This window comes from Berghia stephanieae, chromosome 4 (assembly GCF_034508935.2).
Source record: "Berghia stephanieae isolate SIO BIC M18660-M18661 chromosome 4, UCSD_Bste_1.3, whole genome shotgun sequence".
NCBI lineage: Eukaryota > Metazoa > Mollusca > Gastropoda > Nudibranchia > Aeolidiidae > Berghia > Berghia stephanieae.
The window spans coordinates 20,847,349-20,874,157 of record NC_088363.1 but is presented as its reverse complement, the minus strand read 5'-3'; the positions used below and the strand labels follow the sequence as shown (position 1 = coordinate 20,874,157).

General features: G+C 35.1%; 1 protein-coding gene across 1 annotated transcript in view; it reads right to left on the bottom strand.

The window, feature by feature from the left end:
* Positions 1 to 9,884, bottom strand: part of LOC144970210 (uncharacterized) — a 19,505-nt gene extending 9,621 nt beyond the window's left edge. Inside the window, exon 1 of the mRNA XM_078909614.1 lies at positions 9,386 to 9,884. The gene's annotated coding sequence lies outside the window, so the exon portion shown is untranslated. The remainder of the gene's footprint in view (positions 1 to 9,385) is intronic.
* Positions 9,885 to 26,809: the final 16,925 nt, after the last annotated feature.

The following is a 26,809-nucleotide window of genomic DNA, read 5'->3' as shown; positions in this document are numbered from 1 at the left end:
GGTTGGTTGGTTTGGTTTGGTTTGGTTTGGGTTTGTTTTTGTTTTGTTTTTTGTTTGTTTTTTTGTTTTTTGTCTTTAGTTTTGTTCTTTATTTTTTGTTTTGCTTTTTTTTTTTTTTGTTAGATATTTCACTTTTTATGTTAATTCTGGCTTTGTTGTTTTGTTGGGTTTTTTTGTTTTTTTTTTTTGGGGGGGGGTTGGGGGGGAGGGGTTGTTTGTTTGTTTTGTTCTGTTTTTATTTTATCTATTTTGTATTTTTTATATTTTCTTTTGACATTTTTTAAATCAGTGTATTTAGCAATTTTGCTGCACGTACAAGGAAAAGGAAAATAATACATAAGTTTGTAGACAGTAAGAGAAACGCTCAAGAAGCAAAAAATACTAGTGAAATCATAGACCATGTGAAGATTCCCTCCTCCTCCTCCGGGGTCGTGGATAGCTCATACAGTAGAGTCTCGATCTCCCCGGTCAGGCGGAGTTGTCTTACCAGTAAGGTCGTGGGTTCGAACCCCCCATCGCCGCCGCGAAGATTTTATTCTCTGTTTTCTTCTGGCACTTTCCTACTCACTTCATTTCTTGTTATTATCAAAGCTATTTAAAGTGACTTTTTATTTGTGTCCCTTGGAAACTACGAATTTTTGAAAATTCAAGTAGATAGGCAGCTGTGCGTCAGACTCTAAGAGGACAATAATTTACTTTTCAAAGTTTTCTAGGCAGAGTGCGATCCTTTGTACAATTTCTATATAGATAGTTAGAAGATGACGTCACTCAGGTCTTTGTTATTGTTTTTTGCCATCCGCGTGTATGAGTAATTCTCACTAAACTGTTTGAACCAGACTATAAACTATCATTATTACACACAGTTTTGTGTGTTGGCCAGTTATACTTCCTGATGGCAATGTTGTGAACTGCTTAGCCAAGCGCATACTATCTATATGTGACTTATCGTTCCGAGACGTTATTATATTTCGAATGTTGAATATTGCATTTATGGTCAAACATAATATGTGGCTCGGGTTCAAAGTTTTATTAAGGAAAATGAATACATTTTCATCATGCTTGAACACTCAAAAATTCCATATCTCTGATTATTTAAACATTCCAGTCACTTTTTGGCATCCACTTCATCCGGACATGCTAATTTATAATGCTAGTTTAAGGCAGTGGGTCACAATTTTTTTCATTACTTCTGAAACGATTTTACAAGAAGCAGTCCTTCAGAGCCATTAGGCCCAAGGAGCCAGTGTTTATCCCGGTTTCTATAATAAGATAGTGAAATGGATAAAAGCAATGCTTGCTACCCTTTGGTTAGGACGCTAGTCTATCGCAATGTACTTTCCCCCCAGATCTAACAGACACAGTTACCCAATCTCACCTTCACCTGCTCCGATCGATCTCGGTCCCTTTAGATCTGAAACGAGTGCTATTCCGAATGAGCCATCGTATCTCCTTTATTTTACCAGTAAGCTACACCTCTTTTATTCTATAAACAAAAGTTTCGGCTGGTGCATCAGATATATATTTAATTCACACGAGTGCTCCATTTAAAGCCTTCTTGCAATCGCTAATTGCCTCTTTCAATGTAACAAAACAGCGTGTAAGATCTTAATCACATTTCATAATCAATGTAAAAAAAAAAAAAAGTCAGAATGCACCTATTGACCATCGAACAACCCATGGGCATGGATCAGGTGATTGGTGACGTCACCAAATCCATTCATACGGCCGTAAACACCGATTGTGTAACGCCATAGTATTATCCTTATAATGCCTGGTATTTTTTTCCAAACAATATTAAGCTATAATATTATAATGTTGTAGCCTAATACCTTTCACGCATACACGCATGTTAATGTCATGTTTTTCGCGTGGTCTTATTTTGTATATTGGTCAGAACGACAAATTTTTTAACTTACTATTGCATTACGTCATTTAACACGATATGATCGAATTTTTAAGAACCATACTATACTAATAACATTGACGAAAATATCAATAATAGATAAATAGAGCTAGAGCTTAGAGTTAGAGCTTTATATATATATATATATATATATATATATATATATATATATATATATATATATATATATATATCGCAATATCCACCGAATGTGCTCAAAGCGCTTTAAAAAGGGGCCCTGACCAACAGCAACACTTAACATGTAGGACGTTAGCCGTGCGTTACGCTTGTTAGGCGATATTACAATTTTCGATGGAGACAACGCTGTTAACGGCCAGGTACTCATTTTGCACCTGAGCACGGTGAGAGAATTGATTTTTATTTTTTCTTTTGTTTTTGTTTAATTTATTTTCTTTTTTGTTTTGTTTTTTTCGTTTGTTTGTTTGTTGTTGTTCCTGTTAATTTTATTTTGTTTGTTTGTTTTATGGTGGGGATGGGTATTTTGGTTTTCGTTTTGTTTTGTTTTTGTTTTGTTTTTTTTTTTGTTTGATTTGTTTTCTTTTTTTTTTCTTTTTGTCGTTTTATTCCTTAATATTTTTTTTTGTTGTTGCTTGTTTTGTTTTGTGTTTTTCTTTTGTCTTTTTATTGTTTTGATTTTGTTTTTTTTAGCCTCCATGTTTCGAATATTAAAGCTTTGGGTTGTCTTACCAGTTCAATATTCTAAAGAGTACTTTAAAATGATTTGAACTTCTATTCAGGAAGTAGTAAGCAATCGTCAATCACGATTATCTGTTGACTGGAACAGAAACAAGAGTAAAATCGTGATTGCTCTTGAGAAAGCAACCATATCAAATGTACTCTTAGAATTGTTTGTTTTGCCATGTCATTGTGAAAAAGTTGATCACAGCCATGACTTTTTTATTTATTTATTGGGGGGGGGGGAGGGGGGGGGGAGGTGGCGCAAGGAGGATTGGCTCTTTACCAAACCTGATTAATCGTTTTCTACCTCCTGCGACGATGAGTTGTTTTTTCTTAAATAAATATGAGTCATACAGGACATATTATCTTACAACATGACTTCATTTTTCTCCTCTCTATCTTTTACCAAACGTGTCCGATATATTTTTGATCGGGTGTTTGAATAAAAAGGTAAAGCTAAAACTTATGGAGACCGTGAACCCCAAATGATAAAAGCCATTTTTTATTTCATGTATAAATTTTGAGAACGTGTAAACACTTCAACAAAAACTTTCCCGCGAAAAATATGTCTTGCAAATATTTAGATAGATTGCAATCGATATTAAAGATAATTTTAAGATTGAACCTCCGACCTCGATAAAATGTTAGTGTCAGGACGGGTAAAAATGGAATTGATATGTCTTTGCCTTATCTTCCTGATGACCCGGGTGCAATTAACGCATTTGGCATCTCCTGTTTTCTTTTTAAAACTTGTTATAAACTTTACTCCATTGATTGTTAATATATTCATCGTTATGATGGCTTCTCAAAATAGTCACAAAAGAAAAACTTCAACATGGTACGACTTAACGAAATTCTGATTTCCCTTTAATTTTTTCCCCCTTTTATTTACAAAATAAAATTCTTGAAATAAAAATCCATGATAATGACGTGTTATTACGGAGTAGCCTTGTGTGGAGATGACCGAAGTAGATGTAGTATAGATATAAGTAGTAGTAGTAGTAGTAGTAGTAGTAGTAGTAGTAGTAGTAGTAGTAGTAGTAGTAGTAGTTTGTAGTAGTAGAGTAGAAGAAGAAGTTAGTGTGTTGTTGTCTTGTTAGTAGATAGTAGTAGTAGTAGTAGTAGTAGTAGTAGTAGTAGTAGTAGTAGTAGTAGTAGTAGTGTTTTGTTAGTATTAGTAGTAGTAGTATGTAGTAGTATAGTAGTAGTAGAAGTAGTAGTAGTAGTAGTAGTTAGTATAGTAGTAGTATAGTAGTAGTAGTAGTAGTAGTAGTAGTATAGTAGTATAGTATAGTAGTAGTAGTAGTAGTAGTAGTAGTAGTAGTAGTAGTAGTAGTAGTAGTAGTGTAGTAGTAGCAGTAGTAGTAAGAGATAAACGGGCAGGATTAGGAGTAGTAGTAGGTGTAGTTGTAATAGTAATGAAACCGCTCCGTATAATTAAAGTTATAAAATGGCCGATATTTTTCGACCAAGACAATGAATGTGGAAACTACTATTCCAATCTTGACCAATATGAAGATGACATCAAAGAAAATATTATACAGTACAAATAGCATTGTCCATAAGGGTTTTCTTTTTTGAAAATTATATTTTTTAATGAGCATTTATATAGTGCAGCATCCACTATACGTGCTAAAAGCGCTTTACAAGGGATCCCAAGCCAAAAGCAACACTTAACGTATGAGGCCACACATGATGCTAGTTAGACGATATTACAGTTTCTTTTTCACAGAGAGAAAGCTGTTAAAGGCCAGACACTCATTTTACACCCGCGTACAGCCAGATAATGTGAGCAAAATGCTTTTCACAAGGACACCACTATATACCACTCAGAGCGGGACTCGAACCCTAGTCCTTTTGGTCCGAAGGCGAGTGTCATACCACATACCGCACCATACATTGTAACGGAGGTAAATTGAAGACAAATAAATTATATAGAGTCAATGGCGATAATGTCAAAACCTTGTATGTAGATTGCTCTAGGGTCATAATTTGTCATTTTATTGTTTGAAATACCAGAATTCATGTCCCACACCGTGTCCATGATTTATTTACACTACTGTCATTTTAATGACTGCTTCATCATTACTAAGTGGTACTGGGTGGTAACGTATCGACGCGGGGTTCGCATTCTTCCATCCCGTTAAGTTTGAATTACACTGTCATAAATTCAATTGACCACTTAATCATTTAGAGCACCCGATAAATAACTAAAGCCGGACCAAGTTCGAATTTTGTGTTTTTACTCTCGCTCTTCATTCATCCACTCATCATTAACTGGGTTACTGGGTACAGTTATATATGTCGGAAAGTAACTGTATATAGACCACAGTTCTATCCAATGGGTAACAATTAATTATTGTTTTAATCACTTCAATGCTACCTAAATCGAGGCTGGATAAGATTTTGGTTGGTAGGGCTTTAATGTTCTGTAAGACAGCTTAACTGACTCAAAACACTTGTACACATTTTGAAATACTGATGAATACGCTTCGTATCTGAACAATTCCCTTTATCCGTGGGAAAAGTTGCCTTTGATTCTATTTCAAGTAAAGACAAACGCATCAGTCCATGGAGGGCAATATGAAGTAATCCAAGGAAAAAAAGTGAAACCGTAGACGGACTTTGAACTCGAGTCATCCGATGTGAGTACAACCGTTTTATGCACACGACCCCCCCCCCCCCCCCCCCACAGAAAAAGGAAATAATATGGGAATGGAATATAGAATAAAAACGACCCATATCCATTTGGCTGATTGGCTTGAATCAATGTCTGCCATATCACGCCAGTTCTCTTTTATCTTACATATCAATCAGCTAATACGTGCGTATAAAGTATGTAGAGCTTGCTGTATACGTATTGATTATTTGTTTTTCTAATATATTTTCCCTTTGTCATTTATTTATTTCTATTTTTGGTTTGTTTTTGTTTGATTTTTGTCTCTTTTTTTTAGGGGGGGGGGGGGGCTTTTTTGTCTTTGTTTTTGTTTTGTCAACAATTATATTATTAATTATTCGTCTATTTATGCAATTTCCACGGAGAAGGCAAAGTTAACTGGGTACGTATGGCGTGACAAATCAATTTACTTTCATGCTCCTTTTAACCCTTTGCAGTCGGGGATCGATTTTAATCTAACCTAACATCAATTCTCACCCTTTTCACCAAGAATTAAGTGACAGCGATGCGACTCGAGTTTTATGCAAACAGTTACTTATCACTTCGTAAAAAGATGTCCGATGGTACTAACCAGATAACTGATATAAGGGATTGGGATATGAAAGAAATGTTACTTTTTAACTTGAGACTTGATATATAGGGTTATCAACTAAATATCTTCAAAGCGTTTTACAGGAGGTCCCAAGCCAACAACAACATTTTACATGGAGACAAGACATGACACTTATAAGGCGTTATTGTGTGGCTATGTGGTCTTGTGGTATGACGCTCGTTTTCGGATCGGAAGGTCCTGGGTTCGAGCCTCGCTCGGCGCATAGTTGAGTCCTTTGACAAGGCTCTTTGATCCCTTTCTCTCACCGTACTCAGGTGTAAAATGAGTATCTGGTCGTTAACAGCGTTGTCTCTTTCGGAAAAAAATGTAATATCGCCTAACAGTCGTCATGTCTCGTACTACATGTTACGTGTTGCTCTTGGTCAAAGACCTCTTGTAAAGCGCTTTGAGCACGTCGTTTAGTGGATATTGCGCTATATAAAAGCTCAAGTTATTGCAATTTTTACACAACAGAGACAACGTTGTTACTGGCCAGAAACTAATTTTACATCTGAGCGCAGTGAGAGAGTAGAGGTCCTTTTCCAAGGACTCAACTTTGCGCCTCATACAGCGGGAATTAAACCAGGGCCTGACGGTTCGAATGCCAGTGTCATTATATCACAAGACGACAAAACGGCACGAATTCAGTCTTGGTTATTTAAGGGTTAAAGACTGAGTCGACCCGCTTTTAAGTTGAGTTGGATTTGGAATTGTTATTGATTGAAAGCCGCCCTGGAATAGGGACGAACTGACTTTGGATCTATCGTGTGTGCATGATTTCTCTGGGTAAAACAACAACAACAACAAAAACAAAATTCCAAAAATTTCTCATTCGACCATAGTAGAAATGGGTATTTCCAGGATTAACTTGTTTAGGACAAGAATATGTTCTTCTATTCGTGTTTATCTTTTGCACTTGTTGATGACCATCATGATGATGATGATGATGATGATGATGATGATGATGATGATGATGATGATGATGATGATGATGCTGATGATCCTGATGATGATGATGACGACGACGACAACGATCACAATGATGTCCATATCCAGGAAGATGATGATGATCTTTAGGAGCACATTGTGGATCAAGTTGACAGAATCTGAAGTAAACGGTCTACTCTACTTCACAAATTATGACATTGATAGGAATTGTGAGAGCAACTTTTTAAATTACATACTTAAATCTGATGCATGGCTGTTGTTATGTATTTTTGTTTTGTTTCGTTTTTGTTTTTGTTTTGTTTTTGTTTTTGTTTTGTTTTTGTTGCTTGTTGTTTTTTTAGTTGCTGTTTTGTTTAATGCAATTTTATTTACATTGTTTTGTGTGTTATTTTAGGGGTAGGATGTTGTTGTGTGCGCGTTTGTGTGTTTATTTGTATTCTTGTTTTGATTTTGTGTGTGCACATTTTTGTTATTGTTATGATTTTTTTTTTCTTTTTGGTTTTGTGCGCTTTACAAGGGGTCCCTGGCCAACAGCAACACTTAATATTTGGGTCGGGACATGATACCTGTTAAGCGATATTTCAATATTTTTTTTCGGACCGAGACGACGCTGTTAACGGCCAAGTACTCATTTTACACATGAGTACGGTGAGAGAATGTAAGTAAAGACCCTTCTGCAAGGACTCAACTATGCGCCGAGCGAGGCTCAAACCCAGGAACTTCCGATCCGAAAGCGAGTGTCATACCACTAGACTACATAGCCGCACAATCAGACTTTACTTAATAAAACTACAGACGGGGAAGAAGTGGACTTGAATTATCAATTATCAAATATTGGAGCTCTCTCCCACAAATGAATGGCTGTCATGAGTTTCGATTCTGTTTTTTTTTTCTTTTCAAATTACTTGATGCCTAAGATAAAAAGAAAAACCGAAATCAAAGAAAATTTGCATTATTTTTTTTTGTTCTTATCGAGTTTGAGGTCATCAAAACTCAATTAGTAAAAAGCAGTGAACTGAAAAGGAAGGGAAATGCAAAGAAACAAAAAGATGGAAATCTTTAAACATTTCTCACGCATGTAAAAAATATTGGTAAAATGGAATCAAGATAAATAAGATTATCAAAATCGTCATCGTCATTGTCGTCATAACCATTTTCATTATCTTTGTAATAATGCTGTCTTAATTCATGGTTTGTTTTTTTTTTATTATTATATTTTTATATTTTTCTATTTTTTTAAAATATTATTTTGCACTGGAGGATTTGGCAAAGGTGGAATAATATTTTTTTTCTTTTCCATTTATTTTTAGTAAACGTTGTAGTCAATCCCTCAAACTTTCGCTTTGTTTTATTTTATATATTTTTTAAAATCTTCTAATCATTTTTAAAAAATCAAATTTCTTTCTATGTATGCTTTTCCAATATTCGGTTCTCTTTTTGTTATTTGTATTGCTTTGTTTTTGTTATTTTAATTGTAGATATGTCGTGCTTTACTTTTGTTTCTTTGCTTTGTTGTTTTTTTCTTGATTTCGTTTTTGTTCTTGTGTGTTTTCTTTTATTAGTTTTTGATTTTTGGGGATTTTTTTTTGTTTTGTTTTTAGTTTTCATTTGTTATGTTTGTTTGTTTGTTTTGAGGTTTTTTAGTTGTATTTTGTTGTTTGATTTTTAGGGCGAGATGTTTTGTTTTTTTTTATAGTTGTGTTTGTTTTGTTTTCGATTTTGTTTATTTGTATTTGTTTGTTTTGTTTGTTTTTATTTTTTTTTGCTTGATTGTTTTGTTTTTTGGGGTTTTTGGGGTTTTTTCGTGTTTTTAGTTGTATTTTTCTTTTGATTTTGTTTTTTGTTTTATTGGGGTTTTGTTTCGTTTCCTTCAGAGACCTATAAGTTTTGTGTGTAGAAAATGTAACCATATCTGAAGTTCCCATGCGCACTTTCCTATGAAACCCACTATACTACTTAATGACTGAATGACCTGATCGTTCTTTTTAACTTGAAAATCAATCAGTTCAATTTTTATTCGGGTGGGAACCCACAATTCAGATGACTTCACAGTGGTAATAATATGTTATTGGAAAAAAATAATTGCAGCTTTATTACAGCAGAACTTCCTTGTAGAAAGAGCATTGGAAGGAGGTGTGTGTTATCTATGGTTATAGAAAACACACTGATTGAACTTGAAATGCCGCTGTTTTGATTTCATGTTATCATTACGTTTGTTTTATGCTTTGGTGATAACGACAGTCGTGATAACAATTGGATTGGTATCAGGATTGACGGTGGTGATGATGTTAATGATTGTGATATTGGTGGTGGTTGTGGTGATAATTGGTGTTTGCAATGATAGTGGCGATGATGAGGAGGAGGATGATGGTGATGATGATGATGGTGTGTGGTGGTGTGAAGTTGTGATTATGATGATTTTATTTATTATTTTGTTTTTATTATTTTATATTTATTATTATTATTATTATTATTATTATTATTATTATTAATTACGACAACAATGACGATAAAAATCAAATTCAAATTTTAAACATTTTTTATCAAATTAAATAACATCACATACCTTTAATTGCCAAAGAAAATGATTCTTAACTTCCTCTTTACATTAAAAAATACACCGTCCATGAACTTCTATATATAATCAGCCGATCACACCATCAGAACAAATCGCAACAAACCCTATTCCGAGTTATCTAAATGTACATTAATTATCCAGCAACGACAATTTCCTGATTTAGACGTCTAAATCAGTATTGGAAAATTACCGTCAATGTTGACAAAAATAATATTATGTTCAACAAATAAAGATCTCCTCGACCAGTCGTCTTGTTAGAATATTATGCACATATACCCAAACAATAATCTTTAGAGACGAACCAGTTGAAAGCATACATTTTTAAATATCATTTTCTATTGAGGAACGGCCTGTCGACTTTTAAACGCTTTCTAGAAAGCGACCTTCTGATTGGTAAAAAAAAAAGAAAAAGAAAATAAATAAGAGAGATTGAATGGCTCCAAATGAAAGAAGTCACATTGAGTATTGTATATCCCGCGTCAGGATTAAATTTATTGTCGCTGGTGTTTGATATCCTGACGGGACAAAGCGGCGGGAGACCGGTGCCGCGGCGCAGGGTGAATGTCGAATGATAGAAGGAGAGTCCTTGTGTCGGTGTTCGAAGTTCGATTAGGTATTGACATTCATTTTATAACGGCGTGGTAAGCCAGCCGGCCGGGCGATGATCGTTCGAAGGATAAACGCTAGAGAGAGAGAGAGAGAGAGAGAGAGAGAGAGAGAGAGAGAGAGAGAGAGAGAGAAATAGATAGATAGATAGATAGATAGATAGATAGATAGATAGATAGATAAATAGATAGGTATTTGGTGAGAGCGGGGGAGTGGGGAGAGGGTGGAGGGTTGGCCTAATCTCTTCCGTTCATTTACTTCAACGGTTGATGGCCTTTTAAACAACGACAAAAATAATAATAATAATAATAATGATAATAATAATAATAATAATAATAATAATAATAATAATAATAATAATAATAATATAATCATAATAATAATAATGATAATGATAATAATAATAATGATAATAATAATAAATAATAATTATTATTATCATTATTATTATTATTATTATTATTATTATTATTATTATTATTATTATTATTATATTATTGTTGTTGTTGTTGTTGTTATTATTATTATTATTATCTATTATTATTATTATTATTTTTTTATTATTATTATTATTATTATTATTATTATTATTATTATTATCATTATTATAAGAAATAATGATAATAATAATAATAATAGATAATAATAATAATAATAATAATAATAATAATAATAATAATAATAATAATAATAATAGTAATAATAATAATGATAATAATAATAATAATAATAATAATAATAATAATAATAATAATAATAATAATATAATAATAATAATAATAATAATAATAATAATAATAATAATGATAATATCATTCTTAATTGGGTTTATTTTCAAAGTAAAAACTTACCAATGCTGTAATGCTGTTATCTCGTAACAAACTACAATAACATCACATTAAATTACACCAAAATCAATGCACATATCTGTATCTCGTATTAATTTTTCCTATGGATATGAAATGTTATATGCCACTGTCAAGTTGTAACTAGCTGATTGATTATTTGATTGATTTGTCTGAATGATCGATTGATTGATTGGTTAAAGTACGAGTACAATCGACACTTTCGTCACCATTTACGTCAAGTAAATGCTACAAAAAAAAAGGCCAAATAGAGTTAGTACCTACGACCATTTGAATCCTGTTGACTCTGAAACCCATTGGGGACTCAAGGCTATTCATTGGCTACAGGTCCAAAACAATGGGTTTTTTTCATCCAGGAATTCGGTATGTACAGGGGACAGTATCTGGACACAAAAGTGTGCTGACGTAGGTTTTAGACAACAAATACCAAGGGAAAATATTGTAATGGTTTGGTGTCCTTTGAGTAAATACGCGCATTTTTACTTTTCGCATTGCAAATTAATGATGATAGTTGGACTGCGGTCAACGTCACTTTAAGGGCTTTACTAAGTTCAACCCTAAATGCAAACTTGACCATTTCCGTCTAGAAAGTAGTAGATGGTTGTGACGTGGGTTCATCGATTTCTATTATCACTTGTGAGATTTTTCACCTAGAGCAAAAGAACAGATATTCTTGTTATATTAAGGGGCAGCCTGGCGCTGTGGTAAAGACTTTGCTTCGTACCCGAAAGGTACCGAGTTCGAATACCCGCTGCGAAGTCTGGCCTTGAGCAAATCACTTCGCCCTAGCTCAATTTGCGGGACTGCACTGCGGCTAACGCCTGATTTCATCCAGTCTTCCCTTGGAATAGACCTTACAGACAAATTTCCCCATATGGGATTTTTTAAAAAGGAATTTTAACGCGCAAGGCCGACGGACTCGATACAAATGAAAGACTCGTATTATTCTTTAGTGCTTTGCCTATGAAAATATGTCCTCTTTTTATATATCGCCAATGAAATTTCTTTAATTGTATTTAATTGATTAGCGTATGCGGTTTGACGAGTTTCTAGTCTCCAACACATTCATATTGAATATGTAAAATAATATGACATAAATCATTAGGAATGCAAAATCAAACTCCTGCTGTTAATGGAAGCACCGCAAGTATTTATTGATGCTATGCGTTTAGTTAAAAAACTCACAACATCCACCCAGCCGTATTTAACGTATCAACACACAATACTATTTGTAACCTTAAACGTTTATAGTCTGATTACAATTTAGTGAGAACTACTCATAAAATGGCTGGCTAAAATCAATAACCAAGAGTTGAGTGACGTCAATTTCGTTCCTTCTATACAGACAACTTCCGTTAAATATGCTTAGAGCGCTTTACAGGGTGTTTTATTCAACATCAACACTTTCCATGTAGACCAGACACGACGCCCGTAAGGTGCTGTTACATTTTATTTTTACAGGGACAATGACCAGGTACATAAAGGATATAAAGGATATAAAAGGAAGATGGTGTCAATACATTGGCGAGTTATTTGATGATGACAGGCACCAAATACCTTTGCCAAGCAACACTGAAGGTCCTCCAATACTCGCATGTGAGATAGAAAATGCATTGAAAAATATGAAAGATGGCAAGGCTGAGGGTGAAGATGGCATTGTAACAGAAATGCTAAAAATTTTGAAAGAATTCTCAATTGTGAAACTAACAGATCTCTTTAATAGTATTTACAATACAGGCTATATTCCAGACGAACTTGCCAAATCGGTTTACATCACCCTACCGAAAAAACCAAAGGCGACAACTTGCAGTGATTTCCGCACAATAAGTCTGATGCCCCATGTAACTAAATTATTATTGAAGATCATCCTAGAAAGAATCAGGGCTGCCATCGATAATGAAGTTGGCGATGTACAGTTTGGCTTTAGAAAAAATAATGGGACATGAGAAGCAATTTTCTGTTTAAATAATATCACACAAAAATACCTTGATCATCAAAAAGAAATCTATGCATGCTTTATCGATTACGCAAAAGCATTTGATAGGGTACAGCATGGAGAATTAATGACATGTCTGGAAAAGGCAGGCATTGATGGCAAAAATATACGGCTAATAACCAATCTATATTGGCATCAAAAAGCAGCCATCAGGATTCATGGCGATCTGTCACCTTTCACGCCAATTAAAAGAGGAGTTCGGCAAGGATGTATCCTCTCTCCATATCTATTTAACCTGTACACAGAGTTTATCTTCCGTAAAACCGAGCACATTCCAGGTATTGTTATTGGAGGTAGGAGGATAAATAATCTGAGATATGCAGATGATACAGTATTGTTGGCATCGAACGAGACAAATCTACAGATCCTTGCAAATCAAGTAAACCTGAACAGTACAGCAAAGGGTCTAGAGATGAATGTCCAAAAGACGAAGGTAATGGTCATGTCAAAGAAGCCTGAAAAAAGCGCAAAAGTCCAAATTAATAATCAAAACATCGAACAAGTAGATTCTTTTAAATATCTTGGACAGACAATGACCAACAACGGAAAGAATGAGCTGGAAGTGAAAAACAGGATTGCTATAGCTAAGTCGAGGTTCAGTCAACTGAATAACATTTTAACTTCGCAACAAACGCAGATGAAAACGAGAATAAGAATACTCAAATGTTATGTCCACTCAACACTTCTCTACGGCTCAGAAACATGGACCTTGAACAAACAAATAGAGAAAAGAATTGAGGCCTTTGAAATGTGGACTTTCCGTCGCCTTGGAAAAATCAGTTGGAAAGAAAAGAAAACAAATCAAGAAGTCTGTGACATCCTTGATATCAGACCGACCCTAATGAAAGTAATAAAAAACAAGAAAACTTAAGTATTTTGGACACCTAAGACGCCATCAAACTGTCAACAAGGACATTCTTGAGGGTAGAGTTGAGGGGAAAAGAGGAAGAGGCAGGCCAGCAAGAACTTGGATAGATGATGTGAAGACATGGACAGGATTGTCGGCAGCCGAATGTAGTCAGCAAGCTGTCAACAGGGAAGATTGGCGTGTCATTTCAAGTCGACTTCAACCCATGAGATGACACTTGAAGAAGAAGAAGAATGACCAGGTACGTATTTTACACTTGAGCATAATGAGACAATGTGAGTAAAAAGTCTTCTACAAGGACTCAACTTTGCGCTGACCAGAAAAAGTTACAAAGTGTTAAAGTCCAGAAAAATAATTATTTTCATTATACACATTTTCCTTATTATGAAGGTTAAAACGCCCCTTAGTGAAGGTGATAGGTATATTTTTAAGTTATTCTAACCTTATATTTCTCAATCTGTAATTGTAAACAACATCATAGTTTCACCAAACGATTTGTTTACTATTTGTCTCTTGACATCACAATATTGTGTTTTTCCCACAAACATGTCTTTCAGTTCAATTTCTCACACGGTAGTATCTACTACGATTCTTTGATTTGGTTCCATACAAAAAGATAATCTCGTTATGCAAAACGACCGATCAAGACATGTAATGATCTCAAGTCTAGCAGAAACATTACGTATAATGCAGGTTGCCAGAGATAAAAACATTGCCCAAAGGCGAAATATTGTTTTGTGTAGCTTTTGTGGCTTGTGGTACACGGGTACACAGGCTCTGACACGTACATCTTTGATTTGAGTCCATTATGGGTAGCGTAAAGTTGATTCCTCGGGGAAAAAAAAGCTATTTGCTTACATTCTCTCACCTTACTCATATGTAAAATGAGTATCTAGCCTGCAACATCAATACATTTTTAATAGTTTGACCTGGAAAGTCGATCTTCAATTATCGATATCACTCAGCTGACAATCAAATGAAGTCCATGTCACTCAGCACTTTGTGATTGTTTTAAAAATTTTTTTAGACTGTCAGCTGAGTGATGGTCCGTTATACTTCCGGATGGCAATGTTATGAGCTTCTTAGCCAAGCGCATACTATCTATAGAACCAACACAGAAAACTATGTGTAAACTTAAACGTTTATAATATTATGATCGAGAAAATCGTGTGATAAATAGTCACCCATAAAAGCAATAACAATGATCAGAGAGAGGTCGATTTCATTCATGTTATTGTTTATAAACAACCAACTATGTTTGTTTGACTACGTTTGTAGATGTCACAAATTCCATTTTTCAGTGGTCAAAAATCTACTCGTTAATTAATTCTTAACACTTATGTGCCGTGTCCTAATACCTTTGTTTTTTACGACCAAAAAATGTTCAGTTCAATTCACAGACAAAACACTGTAAATTTCTTTGATCCAGCATTACTCAAAGCGATTAACGTGTTACGCAAAACGGGCGATCGATAAACAAATCTGCCTTTTTTTTCTTCTATGTTTTGTTGTCTCCAGGAAACATCGATTCAATTGATAAACGAAACACTATGAAGATCGTACATTTCTTTAATCCAGAATTGCTCAACGGGATTGACTTGTTAAGCTAAATGGGCGGGCGACCGATAAAGAAATATTTTTTTTCTTCTTCTGATTGAGGGGTTGGAGGAGGGGGGGGGGGGGGGGTAGCGTGGCTCAGCGGTACGGTAATTGCTTCGTTCCCGAAAGGTACCCGGTTCGATCACCCGCCGCTGCGCTGTGTGGCCTTGAGGAAGTCACCTCGCCTTTAGCTCAATTTGCGGAGCTGCACTGCGGCTGACGCTGGGTTATTCCAGTCTTCCATTGGAATAGGCCCAAGAGACAAATTTCCCCTATGGGATGAATAAAGGGAATTTTATTTTATTTTTTATTTTTATTTTTGTCTCCTTTATATCGGGACACATCGGTAAATCAGCAGTTCGGTGTCTCATCTTGTGACAAAATAACAGCAGTGCTGTGACTGTAGCCTGTGGATGGATTGTTGACGATGATCGCAAAATTCCAGCGTTGTATCCTTGAGTAAGACACCCCGCTTGACTTGAGTTTGATTAGGAAATGGACATAGGAAGTGAAGGATGTTTTAGGGGTATGGTGGAAAGGACGTTTAACAAGTGACTGTTACTATATTATTATATTATATGAAGACAGATTGTCTCCCGTGACCTGCTGATAAAATAAAAATGGGTATGGTAAAGCGCATTAACCATAACAAATCTGTGTAATTCGTCTTAATATAAATATATTATGTATACAATAGGGAGCAAAAGTTTGATGTCAAAAAACTGGTTCCAAGCACATACGAAGTGTAAACCACCTCTTCCGGGGGACTGGATACATACCTTGTATAATTGAAGCTCTGGTTTCAGAGTGATGTCATCTTATTTTCTCATCTAAATATTATATGCTGGTCGACAATAAGATTATCCATCCACGCTCTTTTACGTCCCTTAATCTTAAGAATCTGTCTATACACCCTGCTACTACAATTGTTATGCCACCTTATGATTCAATGTGTAGCCTATCATTATTAGTCCTCCGAATGACTGGTTGCATGCACACTTCCAGTGAGTTTGGAACCTGAAGAGTAGAAGGTTTTTTTGTTGTTTTTTTAATAAACTGAAACCCACCAATTATTTTTTTTTTAATTAAATTAAAAATAAAACACCCTTTATTCACCCCATAGGGGGAAATTTGTCTCTAGGGTCTATTCCAAGGGAAGACTGGAAGAACCCAGGCGTCAGCCGCAGAGCAGTGCCACAAATTGAGCTAGGGCGAGATGACTTGCTCAAGGCTACACAACGCAGCGGCGGGTGATCGAACTCGGTACCTTTCGGGTACGAAGCAAAGACCGTACCTCTGAGACAAGCTGCCCCTTAATTTATCTCTTATTGTACTTGAACACTGACATGCTATTGTCTTCCTTGACTAGACGATGTATACTTACTTTTTAGCATCGAGTGAGGACTTTAAACGTGGCTTCTGATTAAATGATCAATTCCCCTTTAAGATTATGTATTCAGTATAAACATTGATTTAAAATTAAAGAGAAAACATGATCTGAACGCCTACTACAATAAAAAAAAATGCACACATATCTAGATAGGGTGCGAGAAAAGACAATGGAGAAAATGTGACGCTGTTTCAATACGAAGAAGAAATCAGAAACCGTCGAAAATGCGCAAGCAACAAAAACAATACCTTAAGTCAATACTTGCTAAGTTTGATTAAAAATCTATTATTGGTGGAGAAACTATGCTGGTTACACCAAAGTCGTATAAAAATTACGGTATCGAAAGTTTTCTTACTTACCTCTTGTTTTTAGCAGTGTTGTGTGACTGCAAATATACCCAGTCTCGTTGAAAACCAAATGGCCTATTGGGATGGCTTCTGAAATAAGATTTCCTTGTAACAACGTTACATAACTTTCAATACCATGCAGAAATCATATTTGATTTATTTCTGAAGATTAAATGGGCTCCAATGAGTCCTGGCTTGAATAAAATGGACTACAGCATAATAAGGACAATGATGTCGGGCATTGTATAAGAGTCGAGCAACGTTTCACACAAAAGCAGAGCTAAAAGAGTCAATTCAAAATTCATGGAATCGAATCATTATATAAGACATAAGAAAATCAATTGGATCTTGGACAAAAAGGCTACGCACGGTCATAAAGCAAATTCGGGGATCGACAGATCACATCGAAATTTGAGAATCTTCAATATGGCAAATTTGAGGTAGTCTATATCTATTTCAATAATCGTCAAATAAATATTTCTCAATACTTTTTTCTGAAATTTTGTATACATAAAGTTCAATAATTATTTTTTTCTCACACCCGGTTTATGGATAAGTTGCCGAATGCATTTACACTCGCTGAATCTTGGTTCAACACCTCTTTAGTAAGAAACTTAGTCCCTATTATTAACCTTGAGGCTCTACACTGCGTCTCCCATCTAGCTTATCTTGATCATTTTTAGTGAGTCCCTAACGATAAATTCTCCCCCGTGGGTTAAATATGGAATTTTATTCGTTGTTTTGTTTCGCAATAGTTTTTTAAGAGATGACACACAACTCGGGTGTAAATGTGTACCTGGCTATAGGCAGTGGTAGATATTCTAAGGGTATTAGTAAGAAAAGGAATCCTTACAGCCAATTTGTACTATATCTATGAAATGAAAGTATGGCTCCAAACCATCTGCGAGGCGCATTGAACATGTGAAGCCCGTAGAAATGTGCCAGATATATTTTCATCTTTTTAAAATATAAATTTCAATGAACAAATCAAATGTTCAAATCATACAACATACTCCTGTTCGGCAGACCACAGAACACACGTAAGGCGACGACTGACACCTTCAGGTAGCTTGAGGAACCTTGGACATGACGACAATGGATGGAGATTTTATATGGCCTATAATGTACTGGGAGGAGTTCAAGATTTACGTTAAGTAAATAAAGTAATTAAGCATGTGAGTAAGCTAGAAAGTAATTGAGTAGGGAATTAAGTAATTACCTAATTGTGAGGTAAATAATGAAGTCAGTAATTAAGTAAGTTAAATAAGTAAATAAGTAAATACATTAGGTAATCAGTAAGTAAAAGTGAGGAAGTTACAAATTAATCAAGCAGATTGTATCCTAAATCTCAATCAAACCTGAACTATTAAGAATCAATTTTAGTTTTTAACGAGTCAACTTCAATAAGGTTTTGCTCATTTGGTTAAAAAATACCAAATCTTAATTTATTGATATTGTTTCTTTCATTTCGATATGAAATGTCAAAGATTTCATTATTCGTGAGAATAAGATTGTAATGAAACTTTAAGACGCATTAAAGTTACCATTACCTTACACAATAAGACAATAAGGCGAGGTCCTCAAGCTTGAAACAATTTTAGGTAATATGCTTTGTGTAAAGGCTATTTCGCTCAAGTCAATCAGACACCCGCCTCTCACCCCCACCGCCCCCCAACAAACCCTCTACCCCTTTCCGCATCCTTCCATCCCCTGTGACATTGATCTTTGACCGAAAATATTGTTCACGAACTTTTAAATTTTAAAAAAGCGGTCATGGGGTGTCTTGTATTATTATATTACAAGTCCGCATTGTAAAATTGACATGTGCTATATGAATGCCATAGTTATGTAGCATAACAAAATGTGTAAATGCGATAGTCATTAAGCATTGTAAAAAGATGGGCCTGCGCAATATGAACACAAAATTTATTTTTACTTCGTTATTATAAATCAAAGGACTGCAAATGACTTCTAAATGTTGACATAGACTAATAGATAATTTCTATACATAGCCTTTCTTCAATTAGAAACGAACGTCAACTAATGCAATACAATATACAATGACTTCTCAAGTTGTTTCTATTCTGGTCTCTGTAACGCAATGACACTGTAAACTGATATGGAACTTTCCACATAGCGGCCGGTCCCACTGCTTGAAACCTTATAATTCGTCCATTGTAAGCACTTGGTGATCCCAAGCTGTTTGCTCGGTGCCAAGATTATGACAACCGTTTCTAAAGCTGGCCTGAGGAGACCCGAGAATTGTCCACGCCTCCAACGTATGGCTTTCCTGACTCAACTAACTGATCACACATAACGTACAAGAGCCGAGTAATTGAAAGTCGGATACTCGTGAGGAATTCTTTCTACTACTTCTATGTCTAATATTACAACTACTGTTACTACTTTAACAAGTACAACTATTACGAAAACGTCCGCCACTACTACTACTACTACTACTACTACTACTACTACTACTACTAATAGTAGGAGTTGTAGTAGTAGTAGTGGTAGTAGTAGTAGTAGTAGTAGTAGTAGTAGTAGTAGTAGTAGTAGTAGTAGTAGTAGTATCACTATCGTTATAATAAATAAATGATAAATAATAATACTTTAGTAGTATAGATGATGATGATGATGATGATGATGATAACGATGATGATGATGATGATGATGATGATGATGATGATGATGATGGTGATGTCCACATCGAGGCAAGTGAGCAAAAATGGCGTTTTATGGAGTGTCTACTACTACTAGTAGTAGTAGTAGTAGTAGTAGTAGTAGTAGTAGTAGTAGTAGTAGTAGTAGTAGTAGTAGTAGTAGTAGTAGTAGTAGTAGTAGTAGTAGTAGTAGTAGTATCACTTTCGTTATAATAAATAAATGATAAATACAAATACTTTAGCAATATAGATCATGATGATGATGATGATGATGATGATGATGATGATGATGATGATAACGATGATGATGATGATGATGATGATGATGATGATGATGATAACGATGATGATGATGATGATGATGATGATGATGATGATGATGATGATGATGATGATGATGATGATGATGATGTCCACATCGAGGAAGTGAGCAAAAATGGCGTTTTATATAGTGTCTGATTACGAAATTGCGACCCGTCAATCTAAGAATAGTTTTATGTCGGTTGACGAAGATGCCAATAAATGATGACTTTAAAATTCTATTGACTAGACGTGAGGATATTAATTTTTTCAGGTCTAAAACTCCATTCAATTTCCTGCATAGACTCAGTGGCGTGGCGTGCTTACAGTGTAACGTGGTGCCAGAATCCGAAGAAAATGACTTACACATCCTATAGAGATCTAGTTGTAAACACAAAAGAATGAAAAAAATAAAGAAAAGACTTACTCAAATAAATAAGAGGCGGTTTATACCATTTCTCAGTTTTTGGGGTACATTTTCAACATGCTGTAATCCATTTTTAAAAGATGGATGCGGTGCCAGGCACCAAATCAACCAATATAGCAACGCCCCTGCTAGACTGTATCATCAACTGAACCAAATCCTATATTTTATTCTGCAATAAATTCAATTTTGAGCATCTAACCCCGACATAAAACCGTATCGAGGCGTTGAGTCACAATAGCTAAAGATTCAAATGCGTTTACCAACAAAGAATGCACAATACTTTAATTTGTGGAATCCATTTACAGTGAGGAAAAAGCTATTTCAAAAATATGACTAATAAAGACCTAATATTAGCTCGCATTTAGGACAACAAAGTGGGTACCACAAACATCTTCAAATATTCATTTGCACCCCTCACTATCAAGGACTGAAACGCTCTTCCCGAATCATGTGTGAACACACCAGATTTAGAAACCTTCAAGCGAAAATTACCAAAATGTTTCAGCTTTAACATGGCTGTCACATTCAACAACACTCTCCGCCCTCGAATACAAATACTCAAGAAGTGAGATTTTGAGTAACATTCTGATTCAGGTTAATAATAATAATAATAATAATAATAATAATAATAATAATAATAATAATAATAATAATAATAATAATAATAATAATAATAATAATGATAATAATAATAATAATAATAATGATAATAATAATAATATAATAATAATAATAATAATAATAATAATAATAATAATAATAATAATAATAATAATAATAATAATAATAATAATAATAATAATAATAATAATAATAATAATAATAATAATAATACTCTATTCATCCAAAGGAAATTTTTGTATTTTTTTTTTTTTGGTTCAGACCATTATTTAATTCGTCGAATCCATTTTGATTGAATAAAAAGCCATTCAAAATTACGGCTAATAAGGAAATAGTATCAAATCCTGTATAGAGGTAAATCGATCAGTTTGGAAAGTCTCATTTCCCAATTAGGCGATATCCCGTTGACGCGGCATTTGGATTTGAGTGACAGGTGACACATTGCAGTCATTCGATGACCAAACCCTATTTTACATTTCGGCCAGAAAACTTTTACATTATATTATATTGAATGGGTAAAATGATCCGAAATCTGTCAAACATTTTAAAATCCAAAATGTCAACAACAACAACAAAAAGTTTCAGGTTTAAGAAGTTTTGACAAGTTGAAGGTCATTTTGGGTTTTCTGTTTAAATATTTGAAGAAAAACTTTTCTGGCAAAAAGGTAAAAATGCGTTTTTTTCAGTGTACGTCAGATTGTTCAATCTGCTAAAATGTGACCACTTGTCTCAAATCTACTCTATAATATAAGTGCAGAGCTAAAGCTTTTAATTGAATTATTAAACCTAACTAATAAAATTAAATGTGTATTAATCAAACACCTTCATTAAAGAGAGCGAGCTATGTTTGTCAAACTTCAAGACACATTTTAGTTCATTCTGACATTTAATTAACTTCATTCATTTTCTTCAACGTGTTCAATTTCTACATAATACCATATTGACGTGATCTGTTAGAAATCGCCGAGTTGTGTTCAGTGACATGATACTCCGTCGTATGAGTTCTCGAGGTCAAGTTTAAATCAAGGTGTTTTATCGGCACCCATTATGATAATGTTAGATTAAGGGATTTATTGTGTGGGTGTTGCGTTGGCTGGGCACGCAGCCAATGCATTCCTCCAATGCTCTGGGGGAGCAGTGGGGGATTCTTTAAACTTGAATAAAGATTTAAAACTCCATTAAAGATGGGATGTAATGAATAGAATATGACCTACCTCGGAAAATAGTGATGATGATGATGATGATGATGATGATGATGATGATGATGATGATGATGATGATGATGATGATGATGATGATGATGATGATGATGATGATGATGATGATGATGATGATGATGATGATGATGATGATGATGATGATGATGATGATGATTACATCATTGTAACAACAACAGCAATAAAGAGGAGATTATAATGAAGTAGAAGAAGTAGAAAATGAAGAAGAAGAAGAAGAAGAAGAAGAAGAAGAAGAAGAAGAAGAAGAAGAAGAAGAAGAAGAAGAAGAAGAAGAAGAAGAAGAAGAAGAAGAAGAAGAAGAAGAAGAAGAAGAAGAAGAAGAAGAAGAAGAAGAAGAAGAAGAAGAAGAAGAAGAAGAAGAAGAGACGGAGAAAGAGGAGGGGGGTGAAGGGTGACGAGAAGGAGGAAAGAGTAAGAGATGGAGGAAGAAGAAGAATGTGAGTTCGTTGCAATTGTATATAGTCCTCCAGAGCTATTAGGCCCAGGGAGCCGTTTATCTCGATGTCTCTAGCGTGAAACGGACAATACCTATTGTTTGCTACCCTTTTGGAATGTACGCTAGTTTATCGCAAAGTACTTTCCGACAGATCTAAGAGACCCAGCTACCCAATTACTGCTGGGTGAACAGGGGGTCAGAAAAAAATTCTCGACTTTACCCGGGATCAATCCCGGTCCTTTTGCGTAAGGAGCGAGTGCTCTATCAACTGAATTATTGGAACCCCCAGTTTTGATGAGGGCCTTTTTAATCGATCGAGTTTTTCGTCATACTTGTAAAGTGTTGCCGTTTATTTTAGGACACTTTGTAAAGCGCTTTGAGTACTTTTGTGGATACGCGCAATATAAAAGCTCACTTTTTCTATATATAACTGTTAAACTATGGCCGGAAAAGAAGAAATCTTCATCGGTCAAATAGGAGCTTGACTTGTTGAGTAACCTTAATCCCCATTGCAATAACAAAGCCGGGTACAATGTTATGTTTTGTGTTGTGATACAGTAGCGGTTGTCATGTTGGTTCTTCTATTCCTGCACAAAAGGCAGCAACGATTTACTATCACTTACATTTTTGAAATGTAATAGTAATAATATATGGAAGTGATTGTATCTATAATTTTAGCCTACTTCAGTAGTTAATATTTGATCGTAGTAGTAGTAGTAATAGTAGTAGTAGTAGTAGTAGTAGTAGTAGTAGTAGTAGTAGTAGTAGTAGTAGTAGTAGTAGTAGTAGTAGTAGTAGTAGTAGTTGTTGTTGTTGTTGTTGTTGTTGTTGTTGTTATTGTAGTTTTGATGGGAAGAAATCTGGTCAGATTACTATGTTATGTTGATAAACCAGGACTGCTGTAACTGGATATTCTCAAACTCGCTTTAATTCAAACACTTGACTCATTTAAAACCTGTTTATCCACAGCACATAAAATGATCCACTGTCTTAACCAGTTAATCAATTGCATTCAGTAGTCTGATGTCACGCGCCCGGCAACGGCGGCCATCTTGGTTCTAAACAAAGAAAATCTTTACTTTTTATTCTTCATGCTGGCGAGAACTTTTCATTCCCTTTTCATATGCCTTGTGATCAGAATGTGTAAAAGTCAAAACATGATCAAATTGATAGGGTTTTTTTCCTCTGGATACGCTTTTAAGCTCGCCGGAGAAATATTTCATACGGCGTCCGCCATTGTTCCGATAGTTTAGAGCCAGTGTTACTAAGTTACCATACGTCATTAGGAAGGAAGTGACGGTACGACTATTGAATCCTATTGCCGTACTGCGGAATTGGGAAAAAAACTCGTATTAAAAAAAAATTGGACAGAAAACTCGTCCTACAAATATCGAGCCTTATTTTGGCAATATCTAATAAACCTAGGTCTTCGCGGAAGTCCCAGGTTTGAGAGCGTTTTGCCAAGATAAAGGTCTTAAATCGATCGATATTTTTAGGACCAGTTTTCTGGCCAAAAAAATTTTAATACATATTTTCCCAAGGTATCTGAGTTAACTGGTTAAAATGATATTTTGTAGGGGTGATATTGATACAGAAAATAGAAATTTCTGATTAGAAATTATTAAATATGCTCGATGTTCAGGACAAGTGGATTATCCGGCATTATAAAAAGGTTTCGACAACGATATTTGGACACCCTTTTTTTTTAATTTATACGGTCCCTTTTATTTAAACGTCATTTTTAAAAATATGTTTTATTTACCTAGATCTCTATATACTAATTTGAATGTCAATAATGTTAAATGTTGATGTTGACCAGGGACCCCTTGTAAAGCGCTTTGAGCACAGTTAGTGGATACTGTGCTATATAAAAAAAATATGTTGTTTATATTGTTTTTATTACTGGCTGGGGAAGGTTTGGGCCAGAAACATTCTGTGTTTGTTATCTTATTCTTTTTCGAAGCTGTTATATGTTCATTTTTGTTCATTATTTCTATTTTAAGTTCTTGGTAGAACGCAACCCAATGCCTCTGAAAACTTTGTAGACTCGAATAATGCGGTGACTTCATTCATTTTTGATGGCGTCGACTAGCTTGCATGACGCATTTTCTCTGTGGAATTCCTTAACCAGTCACAATATCTCTGCCGTACTCAGGAAAAAGCGATATTTTATAATTTGGCCAGAAAACTCGTCCTTCAAATATCGATCGATCAGAAATTCGTCCTTCAAATATCGATCGATTTAAATGACCCTCATCTTGGTAAAAACTTTTTGCCAAGATGAGGGTCGTTTAAGTTGATCGATATTTGAAGAACGAGTTTTCTGGCCAAATTTTTAAATCATGGGTTTCCAGAGTACGGCAGAGTTGTGCATGCACATTGCACGGGCTTCTGTTGTTTTTGTTTTGTTGTTTTTTTTTTTTTGTTGTTGTTTTTTTGTTTTGTTTTTTTTTTTTTTTTGGGGGGGGGAGGGGGTATTTTTGGTTCATCATCATCTAGTCAGCTGATCCTGCGTAGGACGTTGCTTCCCGAACTTTCTTGCGAAACAGATTACGGTTTTCCGCCAGTCTACTTGCTTGAGTTGCTGTCATTCCCAGCCATTCACATATATCTTGTTCCCAGCTTCTTGTTGGTCTACCTCTTCCTCTCTTGCCGTCTACCCTTGTCTGCAGAATGTGCTTTTCTAATGATTCGTGGCGAGTCGTGTGGCCAAAATAGTTCAGTTTCAATTTCTTTACAGTTTGAAGAAGAATTGGTGATTTTATTCCGATCCTTCTCAGGACTTCTTTGTTTGTTTGTTTTTCAGTCCATGATATTCTGAGTATTTTTCTGTAGCATGCCATTTCAAAAGCTGTGATCTTTGTGCTCTCTGCTTTGCTGATAGTCCATGCTTCGCATCCATATGTTGCAGTTGGGAAAACAACACTTTTGAGGATTTTGATTTTTGTTTGAATGCACTGCCCTTTCCAGATATTATTCATCTTTTCTAGCTTTGATCTTGCCATTGCTAGTCTCCTCCTGATCTCTGGGGCCGATTTCCCGTTGTACTCAATCCTGGCTCCAAGATATTCAAAATTCTTTACTCTTTCTATTTCTTCTCCATTGATTTTTATGATGGCATCTGTTTTGCATTTGTCAGTATTCATGATTTTGGTCTTCTTTATATTCAGCTTAAGGCCTTTGGTCTCGCTATGTTCCTTAACAGATGTTATTAGATTCTCTAGTCCCCCCGGTGTTGTGGACAATAGTGCAGTGTCGTCTGCGTACCTCAGATCTTTTATGGGTAGACCTTGCATTTTAGGTTCGTTGTAATTACTTCTCCTGACATGTTTTCCACATCTCGCATTATACCTTCAGTGTAAATGCTGAACAAATGGGGTGATAGAATACATCCCTGTCTTACTCCTTTTGTAACTTTGAACCATTCTGTTGTTCCGCTTTCTAGTTGTACCGCTGATTGTTGGTTCTCATAGAGGGATCTTATCAGGTTTCTAATTCTAGGATCAAAGTTCATCTCCAGGAGAGTTTCCCATAGTTTCTCATGATTAACACAATCAAAAGCTTTCGAATAGTCTATAAAACAAGTGTGGAGGCCAGAATTTACTTCTCGATGCTTCTGAATAATTTGACGCAAATTGAATATGTGGTCTCTTGTCCCTCTGTTTTTTCTAAAACCTGCCTGGGTGTTACTGACTTCTTCTTCCAGTTTACGTTCAATCCTGTTCATGATAATTTTTAGAAGGATTTTGCTTGCATGACTGATGAGTGATATTGTTCGGTAGTTGGAGCATAGTTGTAAGTCTCCTTTCTTAGGCAATGGTATAAAAATTGCTCTCCTCCAATCTGAGGGCCAAATTTCTTTCTCCCAAATTTTCGTACAAAGTCTTAGATATACTTCAACTCCTTCATCTTCGCTTGCTTTTATCATCTCAGCTTGAATGTTGTCACAACCTGGACTTTTCCCATCTTTAAGTGATTTAATTGCCCATTCTATTTCAGATTTTAGAGGTGGTAAGCTAGATTCTTCGTTTTCATTTTGCATGTTGTTTTGCAAAGGT